Raw genomic sequence first — 15,135 nt, 5'->3', positions numbered from 1 at the left:
GCCTGGCTGGCCAGAACTTCCTTATATACAAATTGCTTATTTGCAAAGCCCTCCCCCAACTGAACCAGAGGGGGAAGTGTTTATTCCAAGCCTGAGGGAAGGGGATGAAGAAAGGAATCTGTTTTGCTGCTGAAGGAAGAGCACTTCATGGGTGCTGTCAGGATCTGCTCCCAGTCTCTCTGCTGGGCCCATGAGTCCTCACTGAAACAAGGCAGGGCCAGAGGGCAGCAGTTTAGTAAAGTGAATGAGAGTGACTGGAAATGAAAGGGCACAAAGTACTAGTGAATTCATGTGCTGCTTTGCAAATCCCCTACAGGAGGAGTTCCCTGCCAGGGAGTGTGGTACCCACGTGCCCTTTGCCACTGGTTCCCTCACCTTCTGGAGCTACTGGATACAATGGCATAAAACTGCAGTGGTTCAAACAAAGAGAGAATGTTCCCGTTTGGTTTGGAACGGAGTCGTTCAGTTGGCATGAGTCAGACGTGGACATAGATTCATCTGGCTGGCATCACAGCTGCCCAGGCTCACTATGCATGCTCTGAGGCTGCCTGGACTTGCCAGCCACAATCACTCACCCTGGTGGAATGGCTGCCCATATGGACTTGCCCAGATGATATCCTAGGGCTTATCACTAGAATAGGTTGAAATGTTTTGATGGAACAGTTTTGGAGCAACCCGTATATTTCAATTAAATATTCAACAGGAAAGCATTGAAGCGTTTCGTTCTGACTTTCTCATTTCCATTCATTTCATTTAGGCGTTTTTTTGTAAAATATTTTATTACATTTATCTAGTTAATATCAAATATTAAGTAATAATATAAAAGTCAAAATGAAATACATCAAAATGAAACGTTTCAACAATTCCACAGTGAAATGTTTCAATGTTTCCCAACTGAAAGTTTTTGAAATTTCCCTTCCACAGAAAAGCTCAAAATTTCAACTTTTTGAAATGTTGGAACTTCCCCTGGAATGGAAATTCCATTGTCCTGCCAGCTGCGCTTGTCCCACTTCCACACATGAACACTTTGTACCTCCCAAGCCTTCCCTGGCAGGGCCGTGGCGTGACCTAGGGAGATAGCAGGGTCATGGCTACTTTTGAGGTATCTGATACACCCAGAAGAATTAGCTGAGGACCTTAGCAGGTTGAGTGACTTCAAACAGCTGCGTGGAGCTGTACAGAATTAGAGCTCTAGGAATTAGTGGCCCCTCTGGGGACAGAGATCCAGGCCCCCTTCTGTGGTAGAATGCTGTAGAATCTTCCTGTTGAAGGCAGCAGGAGTGGTTCCTGCTCTGAAGGGCGCTCGTGTCAATGGGCCTCGTGGGGCAGGAGAGTTTGTTGTACTGTATTCATGATTTTTATTTTTTTTAAGGTGCAGGCTCAGCAAGTTAACCAGGGATAGTCTGGTGACAGGCTTCGTGTGCCTGGATAGCAAGAGACACATTGTTCATGCAATCCTAAATCTGTTGGGAAAGAGGCTGGGGTTGGGCAATTCCAAGAGTCTGAAGTCAAGGGATGCAGGACTGTGAGACGCAGTTAACAACCCCAGGGCATATGAGAAAACTAGCAAACAACCCAGTATGCTGCAGTGAGACAAGCCCATGACAGGAATCTGAGGGCACGTGGACATATTACAGTTACAAGCCTGAGGATCCAAGCTGTCAGACAATCATAGTATTGTACAACTGGAAGGGAACTCAGTAAGTCATCTAATCCAGTTCCTTGCACTGAGGCAGGACTAAGTACCATCCCTGACAGGTGTTTGTCTAACCTGTTCTTAAAAACCTTCAGTGATGGAGAATCCACAACCTCCCAAGGTAATTTGTTCCAGTGCTTAACTACCCTTACACTTAAGACGTTTTTGCTAATGTCTGACCTAAATATCCTTTCCTGCAATTTAAGCCCATTGCTTCCTGTCCTGTCTCAGTGGTTAAGGAGAAAAATGTATGACCTTACTCTTTATAACAACCTTTTACGTACTTAAAGACTCTTATCATGTCCCTCCTCATTCCCTCTTGGGGAGTCGCCCCAGAGACTGCTCTTATTGGTCACCAAAGTGTTTGTGCTGTTGGTTCCCTGTCTGGTAGGTGCATTAATGCATGAATCCCAAACCTCAGAAGCATCTCACCTGATGACCTAGGGGAAGAGTCGGAAACTTCTACAAATGATGGGAGAAATAGAGGATTGCTGGCAGCTCCCAGTGGAAGACATGGGTACAATGGGAGTTGGCAATGTGAGAAGGAAGGTCTGGTGACTGAGGGTCTCCCGGGATCCTCCTCATATGAGAGAAGGTCCTTTGGTTCTCAGTGTGGGAAATGACTCCCCTACCACATCTCATGGTGAACAGACAGGTTGTAGTTAGCTTTCCTCATTGTGTCTTCATCCAATAACACATCCTTCCTGACACATTCCTTTCCCTTTCCCTTAACTTCCTGTCCCTCAATGTGTCACTTCCCTTCTGAACCCAGGAGAACTGTGGGATATGTGGTTAGAGGCTTTCTGGCTACATCCAACGTTGATTTTCTGGCTAATGTGGGTCTGTCGTATTTTGTCTCCAAGGCAGACTAAGGGAGTGTGTGTGTCACTGTGTTTCCTGGACTGAGGAGACTCTGGGTGCAAGTTGTTAGTGCCTAGCCAGTCGTCACTGTTTTGGGGAGTGCCTGTGACATGTGATTGGAAAATACAAAACAACATCTCTGTTTATGCAGCAGGATGGATGATAAATCCATTTGATTCATCTTAATTTCTCCTGCTCAGGCAGGAAATCTGGAAATAGCTACATCCCTTGCCACCTCTGATTGGTCCCCTGAGGCCACTTGCTCTTTACAGCTTAGCCACAATCTTTGATGTTGCTGGTGACCTCAGAGACAAGGACTAACAAAATAAGGCTGCTTCTTGAGACCCAATTTTGTCTAGTGGTTAGAGAAAGGGACTAGGAGCCAGGAACTTCTGAGTCAAAATCCTGCCTCTGCCACTGACTCATGGTGGTGTTGGCACCACTGCTGTGCCTCAGTTTCTTCAAAGTGGGTGGTGCCAACCTACTTCCAATGTGTGAGTGGCTTGTCGGGATTAATGAGTCAATGTTTGTGCAGGGCTCTGCAAAGGGAACGTGCTGTCTGTGGAAGATGTACTATTAGACGGTGAATAGGCTCGCTATTCAGGTAATGTATTAGTGTTTGTTGGTTTAAGTGCGGTCATGTTCCTGTCCCTCTTCAGTGTACTCTGACCCATCACCACGCCCCTTTCCTACACACTCAGCTCCCCACTCCTATCTTGTCTGGGCTCAGACGGGGCATACACATGCTTCCCATTCAACCCACTGAGGGGAATAATGAATTTATTCTGAAGGCTGGGTATGACTTGTTGTGTTTGAAGTAGCCAGTGTTAGCCAGCCAAGCCTATTTCCCTACACTGGCTACACGATAAATCTAAAAATAGCCTAGTTATCCTCTGCCTTTTTCCAAATCTGCGTCAACCCAATCTATAAATAGGTGCATGTGTCTGAATGGATATAAGAAAAGAGAGAGGATGTTTATGCAGTTACATAAAGCAGGAGAAGAGGGCACGTTCCAGTGGACAGAATAAATTTCTGCAATATATTTTTTGCTGGCACTCTTCCTTCTGTCAGCACTAAAGCAGCCCAGCAGGGCCATAGGGGTCGCTGTGCTGCTGGAAGCTGTGTCTTTCACATGAGACGTAAAATCAAAGTTCTGACTGCTTGTGCTCAGTTAAAATCCATGATGTCCTGGTCAAAGTCCAACCAGGGTGAACGACATTCTGCCTCTCCCAATTGCTCCTGTAATATCAATTAATTACGGACTCCTAATTCCACAACCTTCCCCACTTGAAGGGCTGTATGGCATTGCCATGTGCTGTTCCCCCAGTAGAGGTATCTGCATTCCAGTGGGGCAGAGGAGAGCAGGGACACCCGGGTGCGGGGTTTGTACACTCAGTTGGGAGGGTTTGCTAGTGGCTCGGGGATGCAGTGTGGGTGAAAGCTACTGTCTTAGGGTGGGATTTCCAAAAGCACTTAAGTGACTTAGGAGCCCCATTGGAGTTCCCATCTGAGATCTATGGGACTTGTGCTTCCAAGGCACTTAGGTACTCATTGAATTCCCATCCTAACTGCCTACCCTTCTCCTTGTGAGTTGCTGACCACCAAACTCCTGAATGGCAAAGAGGTGACTGGCTGGGTTAGAGCACCCCCACTGTCACACTCTCCTGTTTGTTTATGCTGCACTGATCTGCAGTTAGGGGGAGGCTGTGGGCCTGGCTCTATGCCAATGGGGGTTTCTCTGGGTTAGGTGCAACAGGAGGGTGGTTACCAGCTGTACCGAATTTACTTATTGACTAAATGAACTACAACTGGGGGAGTGCTCAAAAGGGAGCGACGGGGCACACAGGGAATTGTATTAAGTGTTGTCTGTGTATTCTCATGACCCCTGGCTGGGGAGCTCCACCACCCTGGGACATTGTCCTATTGGCCTGCTGCCTGGGGCGCTCTGGTCCTATGAAACACTTTGTCTCACACTTGGAGATATTTTGCCTGGCGCATCAGTACTCGAGGCAGCCTATAGGCAATGGAGGTGAACTGGACTGGGGAAGGTGAGGACTACTTTAACCTCTACCTACAGCAACAGAAAGAGTTAGATTATTATTCATACAAATTCTCATACTAGACACCCGAGCCTCCTGCCTCTGTCTTAATTTCACAAAACCCCCAACGCCGTTCCCTGAATGCGTGCTCCAGCTTTTGTTTTACTTGCAGAGGTTGTACAGATGTCAGTGAGGTTTTGCCTGTGTATAAACAATGCTCAAGCTGTGTAGAAGTGCCAAGGTCAGCCGGTCAGGTCTCCCAAGGGCCCATTTGTTGTCAGGTGAGATATTGGCCCGGGATCAAGCACGGTGACTCTGCCTCTGGAATGGAAACAGTCTCGCATGGAAGGTGTGCAAACAGACAAAGGCTGAAAGTGCATGTGCACCTGGGAGGGGGTGAGGGAAGCTTCCAAACTATTCAGCTTTGAGGGTTGCATTTACAAAGGGCTGCAAAGGGGGTTGGCTATTTAATTGCCTTTGAGTCTAATGGGAGAAGCCCGGTTAATCCCTGTTCAGCCCTCTCCATTTCTTGCCCCTCTATTGCGGAGCCTATTAGAACACCAACCAGTTGTCACCAAATGTAACTTGCTCGCGGAGTCATTGGAAGAGGTAAGAGGCACCTCCACATCTCCCTGTGGAGCTGCAGAATCTGTGTCTACAGTTTATACAGAGTAGGCTGTGCAGCTGGGAGAGGCCCAGCTTCCACTTTCATGCACATGTCCGTCAGAGTGAAGTGAGCCCAGTGACTGGGGCCTCCAGGGCATTGCAGTAAGTTCCAGCCACAAAGCTAAGGGTGGAGCTGCAGTGAGCGGGCTGGCTAGCTGGGATGCTCACATGGACGTTCACACGCACACCTCACCCATCAAAGATCTTGATAAGTTTAAAGCTGATTGTGGTTGGGGGAACTAATTGCCCCAACCGCACTCGCCTGAGCTCCCCTTTGGAGCTTAATCAGGCAGGGCATTTGGGTACATTTGTGAAATAATTTTGCTAAAGATAGTCCATGGCCAGAAGTTGACCTCTCTGGATAAACAAACATCCAGATAAGCCGTTGCTGACCTTGAGACCCTTACATAATCCAGCATGTGAGAATCTTACCTTTTCCTCATTGCAATTCCCCCTTGTCCCCAATTTGGGTTGTAGAACATCACCACAGAGAGGGAGGTGATCAACTTGTTGGTTCCTAGGCAATGGTTTCGAGATTCTTGGGCCCTAGGGATGAATTAATAGATATTAGGGCTTTTCTATGTATACCCTCTAGCCCACCTAGTGCCCACGTCTTCTCATGCACTTGGGTGCACTCTACTCTATGCAGAGCATGATCCAATCACAACAGAGGTGGGTGCAGTACCTTAAGCTTCTTTACGGTTTGGCTCACATGCAGTCACATGTGGGAGGTGTGAGCAGAATCAGTGCTCAGGGTCCTGCACCCAGGCAGGAGAAGGCTGGAGTCCCAGTCACAAAAGCCTGTAGGCCAGTGTTGGGGGATGTACCAATGCTTCAGGAACAACTGCTTGATGCAATGGTAGTTTCTCACTCTGAACTTGGCTCTGGAAGCAGGAACAACTGTCAATAGCAAGCTGAGTTTGAGAAGCAGCTACAAAGTAATCAATCAGTTCTTAAAACAAAGAGCCCCAAACCCAGCTATGTATCCCCAACTAGTTATAACCCCCACCCCCCCCCCACACCACCCCCAGCTGGCAACCTCTCTGGACCAGTGACTGGGGAAAGTTGAGAGGATGGGATATGTGATTTTTGAACGGCCGGGGACGCCTCCCAGGGTGGAGAGGAGACCTGGTTTCTGTGCTGGCCCCCACATGTCATGACTGTCAGTTTTCCCCATAAAGTGTTGCCTGAGGTGCTCTTCTGCTGCTGTCTCTCATTTCCCCCTCCCCTTACGGGAGATGAACAAAAGGAATCTACAGGGGGGATTTGCCAACAGGAGGGGAACCGGAACAGATGCCCTCCCTAGTGGTACAAACTAGTCAATGTGCAGAACCGGGCCAGTTAGGCTCAGCCAGCAATCCCCATCCCATACTGCCAAATGGTCTGTCGTGAGCCCAGAGCTTATTTACTGAGCACTGGAGTATGATGCAGGGAAAGGCTGGAAAACAGGACGCATGGAGATCTATTTAAGAAAAAAATCCTCAGCTCTCAAGATACAAAGCCCTGTAAATCCCCTAGATGGGGTTGTTTTCCTCTGGGCTTTGCAGCTACTGTCAGGCCTGTGTCACGCTACAGGCTGTTCTGCTGGCAACACTCTCGTCACCTCTGCTCTCCTGGGAGTGGAGCAGGGGGAGCTGGGTTACTTGCTTCCTAAGCTGCCAATGGAACAGTAGCTCCATTGGGGTCTCCGTCACATGGGTTCGCGCTCTCTGGAAATCCCTGAGGGAAACTCAAGTCAAACCCACCAGCACAGCTTTGCTTCATGTGGTGGTTCTGTCAGGACTGCGTTCCAGCCAGTCCTGCCTTGAGTCGTGCACATACTGTCCCTCGCTTGAGCACCGCACATCAAAGCTGGGAATAAAATCCCTGGAGTCTGTGACAACAACAAAAGCAATTCAACTATTTTTTCCTGTGCTGATAAGTTGCCTTTCCATTTGCCAAAGGCGCCACTCAGCTCTAGGCACTCCAACATCATTTAAAAGCTACAGTTCCTACAAAATCAAGGACCGAAATAGCTCAACCCCATTCTCACCCCGCCCCACCCCACTTCCATGCCCACTGGCCAGCTGAAATACAACTGAAACCTATCTAGTCCCATGCATCTCAATCCTCCCCGAACAGCCAGGACAATGCATGGCCCTCGTAGCATAACCTAACGATCCACTGACGCAAGCTATTTTGGGTTAGGAGCAGGGGTGAAAGTAAGTCGAGTGACTTACCGGTACTCTGGAGCCAGCTCTGGCCCCCGGAAGGGGCGGGGTTGAGGGGGTAAGAGCCAGCCCCAGCCCACCCTGTAAGGTAAGTGGGCCCCCCCCCACCAGGGTAGCAGCAGCAGCAGCCCGGGGCTCCAGGGGCTATTTAAAGGACCCAGGGCTCCCCTCTTCTACTGCCCTGGCCCTTTAAATAGCCGCGGGAGCCCTGCGGAAGCGGCGGGGCTCCAGCGGCTATTTAAAGGACTGGGGCGGCAGAGGCAGCTGGAACCCCGGCCCTTTAAATAGCCCCTGGAGCCCCCGCTACCCCAGCACTCTGGGGGCTATTTAAAGGGCCCACGGCTCCCCTGCTTCTACCTCCCCGGTCCTTTAAATAGCTGCCAGAGCCCTGCAGCCGCTACCCCAGGGCTCCAGCAGCGGGGCTCTGGAGGCAATTTAAAGGGTCTGGGGCTCCAGCCACTGCTGGGAAACCCAGGCCCTTTAAATTGCCCCCTGGGGAAGCCGGGCTGCCCCACTACGGTGCACCGGCTCTTGCCATACGCCCTACCGGGGCGTACCAGCTTACTTTCACCTCTGGTTAGGAGGGAGTGAATTCCAAAGTCAAGGGCCCCTTGCAGAATGTATCCTACCGCCAGCCTCCCTTCCCCCGCTTTTTAAACCAGACAGTGCTTAATTTGTAATGGCAGAGGTGCCGGGGCTCAAGTAATTCTTTTCATACATAATTGATGCGCCAAACCCAGAGGTGCTGGGGCTATGAACTGCCAAGCCTAGAAGTGCCAGGGCTCAGCCCTGGCACAAAGTAAGCACTGAACCCAGGAGCTGAGAACTTGAGCACCTCTGCTGACTGCAACTGTGGCCATAACACAGAGCCAAAAAAGCAAGATTGTCACAGTTGTGGTGTACCGATATTTTTTCCCAGTGGAAGAATACAGAAAAAACTGAGGGGGGAGAAGAAAAAGAGACAGTCCCTCTGATGTAAGGGTGTTGGGTCTGGCTCTGTCCATGAGCAGCGCCTAATAATAGGATCAGGAAATGGGTAACTGGACCAGCTCTTGTTCCCTCTAGGAACAATCACTACCAGTTAATCCCAGACTCCCTTTGCTGAATCACCCAGCAATAAGTGACGGGGGCCAAGCTTCCAGATCTTTCAACTGCCTGGAGGTGCTAGAAACAGCCCTGCCACCCCTGTCTGGGCACCCTGGACTTCCAACGCCGCTGGTTCTAGGCGGTAAGCCAGGATGACCTTGTCTTGTTCCCAGCAGAAGGAGCAGCTTCAATTAACTTGGCTGGTTGATAAGGATCATTGCTGTTGACAGTAAACTTGGCTCACTTGTTTGCAAATAGCAACTGTCAATTTTTCCAGAGCACCTTCCTGCTCTTTAACCTAGAAACCCCATCTCAGTGGGTGGGGAAGGGGGAGATGGGCTAGGGATCAGATTTATACAACAGCTATGACTGGAACCTCTTACCCTGTCCACCCCAAGCAGAGGATTAACAGAGTAAAAGGGGGGTGTGAGGGGGTGTTTTCAGCTGGGCTGTGCATCACCTCTGCTGATTGAAACTGTGGCACTAATACATGGTTTCATGAATGGTTCTGTAGACTGTGTAGTTTCTCTGGCTGACCCCTTCCCGAGAACCAGGCAAATCTATCTTAGAGTAGAAAAGTGGACCATGGTCAGACACCCCCAGCCTGTGATTTCCTCAGGAATTTTCAGTGTGTTGCAGGCCAGGAGTCATAGAATCATAGACTATAAGGGTTGGAAGGGACCTCAGAGGTCATCTAGTCCAACCCCCTGCTCAAAGCAGGACCAATCCCCAATTTTTGCCCCAATCCCTAAATGGCCTCCTCAAGGATTGAACTCACAACCCTGGGTTTAGCCAGGCCAATGCTTAAACCTCTGAGCTATCCCTCCCTGCAAGAGTGAGCTTGGGGTGGCAGTAGGTTGGAATAGAAGAGGTTGCTGCAGGTCAGCACTGAGGTAACTCAGATTGGAGGACTGGGGGTGATGGCAGCAGGGTAAAAGCACTGGAAGTGCACCAGCAATTATACAGCGTGCAGGAAGTGTGAGAAGGAAACTTGCACAGTGCCTGTCCCATCCACCACCCCCGCCCCCTTCCTGAGCTCAAGCCAATGCAACCTCCCTCGTTTTTATAAACATGAAGTTTGTCCACAAAACATTAAGGAAAACATTTAATCTAAAATACTTTGCAGTGCCATATTTTTGCTGCAAGTGAAATGAACAGTGAGCCTATTTAGACCAGTTCTGTTCACTGGACGTGAGTTCAATAAAAACACAACCCTGTGCCTGGGAAATGACCAACTTCCTAGAGTAAAATGAAACTGGAGAGCCTGGGACTGAGCCTGATTCAGAGGGGAAGGAAGAGGCTGAGAGGAAGGAATGTAAAGTCCAGACTACCGAGAGTGGGAAACTCCTGCCTTGCTGCATTCTGTGTAATTGCACTATTAAAGAAAGAAGGTAAGTACACTAGTGCTGTGAATGGCTCAATGGGAGCCCAAGAACAGTCTCCTGGTCCTGGGAGCCAGGACGGAGCTGGGATACTTAATGGGTGGGAACCACTAATATATTTTAAGGTTAAAACAAAATTCTATCTTCTGCTTGTCTCTCCTGTGAGTGACTATGTGGTTGGTTCAAATTCTTCCAGAGCCAATTTTCAATTAATTTGCAAGCCCTATATAGCAGAGACGTCTCCTATCTCATCACTGGGTCTCTTATAGCTTGGCACAGCCCTGATTCCAGCCCAAATGCTGGCAGTGAAAACATTCACAGCTGCCATCTGCAAAGATAGTAATGAATCAGGAGTTAAACTGTGCAGCTGTCCCCTTGCAAATGAGAGGTGGCTGACATCCTGAGCACCTGCAATGAGGAAGCGGCCACAAGATTGCTCAGCTGCCTGAAGGCCCACTAGTGAATGACCCAGCTGCCATGGCACTTGTTTGGCACAGACCCATTGTGGATGTATTACATAGGCTGAATAGTACCACTGACCTCTCCCAATAATTACTGGGGCCTTTATTCAGAGCAATAGGAAACATTACAGAGAAACTATGTATCCCTGTTGCATTCCAGGAGGAACTGGGGGCCTGTGGGAGACGGCTGATTATATTATTCAGCGGGCTCTGTCTCTTTGTTAACACGTCGCTGGCATGATGGCCTAGACACTGATGCTGTGGGGAGGTCCATTGCTTGACTCTCCTCTCTAGAGCACTGCCTCTGCACTTTAACTATCTGGGCAGGGAAATCACAGCCTGCTTGGCAAATGAAAGCTGGGCGACCTCACCTTTTATCACGCTATCCTGCCTAATCTTTGGGGTTCCTTTCCCCTGGTTCCCATCACCGTGATATCTGAGAGCTTCCCAAATTGGAGCTGCTGTGCAAAGGCCACAGAAGCCTTTGTGGATGCTGCTTTCCCCCCTTGCTACAGGAGGCGCTGCTTGGGGAGTGTCTGTGTTTATATAAACACACAATTTTCTATACATTAGATACCAAACGCTATTTTCAAAGTTTGTCATAATTGCAAAGTCAAGTAGTGGAGTTAGGCCATGCGCCAGATGTTCAGGCTGCCCTTGCTCCCTTTGTGCGTGTACAGTATGGCAGGCTTTGATGCCGTGGTCACATACAATTTTTTGCACAGGACCCCTGCCTCACTCAGTGCGCAGGTCTCCAGCGTTCAAGCTGAGGGGCAGAGCTAAAGCACAGGGACCTATGGCTCAGCAGCACTCTGGTCCTGCTCACAGCAGCTTTCGGGAGGTGTGACATCTGTGCGAAACGTTTGTATCAACGCCCCCGCGGCTGCCGAGGAATCCCATCCCAATCCAGTACAGGCGAGACAAATATTTCACTTACGAAAATGGCACTGAATTAAAATACGGCCTCGGCGGCTGTCAGTCAAGGTAGCCACCCCCTTCTCCCCATCCCTTAGCATAAAGAGGCCAGTAGTGTTGCAGCTTCTCTCTCAGACACGTTTCTGGGCTGGTGCTGCTGTGTGCAATAGGCTTTGCTTTGTTCTTGATCTCCTCTGGCAGCTCTGCCACCCTCACCCTGTCTGTGTCCCTTGCTCTCTGCCTGACACATGAAGACTTGTCCACCTAAGGTAAATGCCTGGCCCTTAATGTTATGTCAATATCAATGCTAATGGGAGTCGCACAAAGAGCATTGAGCAGCGTAGAGGCTGGATGGAAGGATTTTGACAATCAGGAATCCAAGGAGCTAATATTGGGTGAGCCCCGAAAGCCTGGACAGGCTGACATGTGATTCAAATCAGGCAGGGGAGCTCCTAAGAGAGCTCTCACTGTTGATTTCTTTGGCAGTTCTGACTGAGTAAGGACTGCAGGGTTTTGCCTCTGACTAACCCTTAGCAGCTTATCACTACTACAGTCTCTCCAGCATGTCGTGCTCTTACCTTACAGTTAGGACGCTTCGTGGCTTGGGGGTACGTTTGCAGGCCCCCAGCTAGTTATGCCGTCTGTTTTTATAGGCATGATTGACCAATGCTTTCTTCTGTACAGTAGAGAGGAGTAGATACGCAAACCTTAAATGACTGCATAGCTTGTGGAAATCAGGTAGTGACAGCAAACTGTAAAAGTGCTTCCAAAGTAGCATGGAAATAAATTCTTTCATGAGTCTACCCAGTTAATTATTCAAAAATAAATAAATAAAATTAAAGGTGGGGAGGGAATCTCCCTAAAAGCAGTGGCTCTTGTCAGCCTTGTGAAGTATAGAAGGAATTCTAATGTAGAAACTTACATTACTGCACAGTGGCTGCAACTTGATTCAATCTGAGGATACCCTGATGTTTCTGGCCTCGATTTTTTATTATATTTTTCTGGTTCATGATCATCTGTCATCTGCAGCACCAGAGTCCCTGAGCTACTTGCAAGCTTGTGTTAGTTGAAAGGATGGTGGGGGGAGGAGGAATAAAATCTTTTCTTTGACTGGCTGGGGTAGGAAAGATACATCATTTCAAAGGCCACAACTGTGTGTTTATTCCAGTCCTCATGCTCTTCACAATGCCCTGGGCCATCCTGCTGCCTAGCTGAATAGTTCTGATCTAACTTCAAAAACTCCTTGCTGGGGGCTGGATTTGGTTCCATTGCGTCCACATGCAGGAGCAGGGCCAGCGTTGAGCCCCACATGTCAAAAATCTGTGTCAGCTATTTTTCTTTGACAGGTGCTGTAAAGCTTTCAAAACAAGTAACAGATCTTACACCCTTAACTATCCTCTGCCCTGAGCCTGCTTTCTTAGCTTATAGTTTAGATTCCGGTTTAGCAAGTGAAAAGCGGCACATCCACTACACCTATGGTGAATGTCTTCTGCATACCCAAGATGCAGGATGGAACTTGAACATTTTTTTAAAATGGAAATGCATTTTTGGGTTCTGTTTGCATTGTTACAGGTCAGAGACATTAGAAATGCAAAAGGCAAATTGTTTGGGCTCCCTTTCATTCCTGCTTTGTGATGTGAGGGGAAAAAAATCCCCTGTTATGGAAGCTGATTAGTTATTTGGCAGTATTTTTAGTCAGGCTGAACCTGATGGAAGTAGAACGCAGCCTGAGGGGAGCCAGGTAGCTCCAAATGCAGTACGAGGTGGTTAAGCTGTGATTCTCTGCTTGTTAGAGTAGTTCAGACCAATAAAATATATAAAGTGAAAAACTGAAAATAAAAGAGACTAACCACAATGTTGTTCTTGCATAAAAGCTAAACTAAACAAACCCCACATCTCTTCTGATTATAGCTTTTTTGTTTGTTTTGGGTGTTTGTTTCCTTTAAAGGAACATTGTGTGAGTTCTTATGTGTCAACTACTGGAACTAGGAAAATAGAAAATGTATTTATGGAGAGGGAGGTACAAGAAAAGAAGTTGGGTTGACTGCTAGGAAAACAGGACAAGTAGAGGTACGAATTGTGAGTGTTTCTATATGTATATATAAAAGTCCATTAAAGAAAACCCCTACTTTGAAAGTACTTTGTTAGTGTTGCAAGGTGGAGCATGCCTGATTGGCCGAGGCATGCTATTTAAGGCGTAGAGGAAACAGCTGGAGGCTGTCTGTGCAACCAGGTGGATCCCTGACTTACTGCTGTAAACAGAGCCTTCACTGCCCTCCTGGTACTTGGTTTTGCTCTTGGTTCTGGTTCCTGCTCTGCTCCTGATATCTCGTCCTGCCTCTTTTCTGCTAACCCTACTTTGGCTGGTTCATTTGGCTCTGACCTGGACGTCAATCTTGACACCAAGCTGTGCCTATGGTGTGACACTGGTATAGACTACTGCTTCTGGCCTTGACCCTCTAGACTGAACTCAGGTCATGTTACGGAGTCCCCTCCAACCCAGGCCCCACCCTTCACCCCATGCCTTGTATCTGGGGTCCTGACACATGATCACATGTTATTTTTTTCCAAGGGCTTTTTAAAAAAAAAAATTGAAAAATGGGAAAACAAAGAAATTCTCCTGAGTGCAACTAATTGCTAGGCAGTAGGAGGACACTGGGGGGGGGGGGGGCAAGATTGCTGGGTTCTAGTTCTGGGAAGCACTTCCAGCTGTAGTCATTTGTTAGTTTTACTGCCTTGCTGATCACTGGCACAAGAAAAAGCACATCACAGTCTGTGAATATGAAGCCCTGTCCCTTAGCCCCGATAACAGGAAAAGCCTGTAAATGCAGAGAATTCATCTATTAAATTTCTAACTTTGCCTTTGCAACCATCTGCGGGGTTTCACTTTCGAAGGGCAACATAAACAAACTGTAACTCATGATAAGGAACTATTTTTATTACAGGCAGCTCTGTTCTTTCAGCTACACCCCTTTCCATCAGGGTGGCAGCTGTTCTAACACACATTCTCTCTGTGTCACCACTTCTCCTAAGCTGTAATCCTGAGTGCTATTAGATTCTGGTTATGGAGTGGGCCTTAAGCATTAAGTTGGCCTGATGAAACCGGGTGTGATGTTTGGCCACGTGAAGGATGTATTCATTGCTAGTGTTCTATTTCCATTGTTCTTTCTGACCCCATCTGTAAAGAGTTTCTCTCTGCCTCTAGCTGATAATGTTTCAGAAGAGCCAGGTGTAAACAACATGAACACAAATGGAAATGGCACACACTGCTACATCTCCCGTGGGTGCTCTGGGGACGCATCTTCCCTGAAACGTTGTCATTTTTTAATGATGATCAAAGTGACAAGCTTCTTCTCCTCATCCCCAGAAAGAATCAAATTCCTTTAACCCTTGGTACATATGTCTCAGAACAGGGCCCGGCAGAATGAGCTTGTGTCTTTACACCCTCAGAACAGGACCCGGGATGAGTGTGAGGTGGGAACACTGTTCAGTGGGGTGTGTAAGGTTGATCGTGTTTTTGCTGTGACTATCTCTCCTTTTTGTAATGTGATGTAGAGAAGGAAAGCGTTGTTCCCCGAAGAGCGGTGAGTTTTCCTTTGAGGTGCCTTATCTTTAACTTGACCCTTCACTTATACTGTAAAAAGGAGCCAAGTGTAATGGTGTGTGGGAGTTAAACAGCAACTGACACAAGCCCAAGCCCACCCATTCCCAAATCACGTGTCAGTTCTGTGCCGGATTCATTCTCAAGGCTAACCTCCTAAATGGTTCCATGGATGAAGTTAGCTAATGAATATTCATTTCTGTTTGCAGTGTTGTTGA

The 15,135-nt window shown here is 48.1% G+C and overlaps 1 protein-coding gene across 2 annotated transcripts in view; it reads left to right on the top strand.

The window, feature by feature from the left end:
• Positions 1–9,763: 9,763 nt before the first annotated feature.
• Positions 9,764–15,135, top strand: part of IP6K2 (inositol hexakisphosphate kinase 2) — an 80,238-nt gene continuing 74,866 nt past the window's right edge. For both annotated transcript variants that reach the window (XM_073351434.2, XM_073351433.2), the window contains exon 1: positions 9,764–9,949. The gene's annotated coding sequence lies outside the window, so the exon portion shown is untranslated. The remainder of the gene's footprint in view (positions 9,950–15,135) is intronic.

Source organism: Lepidochelys kempii, chromosome 7, assembly GCF_965140285.1.
Source record: "Lepidochelys kempii isolate rLepKem1 chromosome 7, rLepKem1.hap1, whole genome shotgun sequence".
NCBI classification, from domain to species: Eukaryota; Metazoa; Chordata; order Testudines; family Cheloniidae; genus Lepidochelys; species Lepidochelys kempii.
Note: the sequence above shows the minus strand (reverse complement) of the source record. Positions and strands in the feature narration are given on the sequence as shown.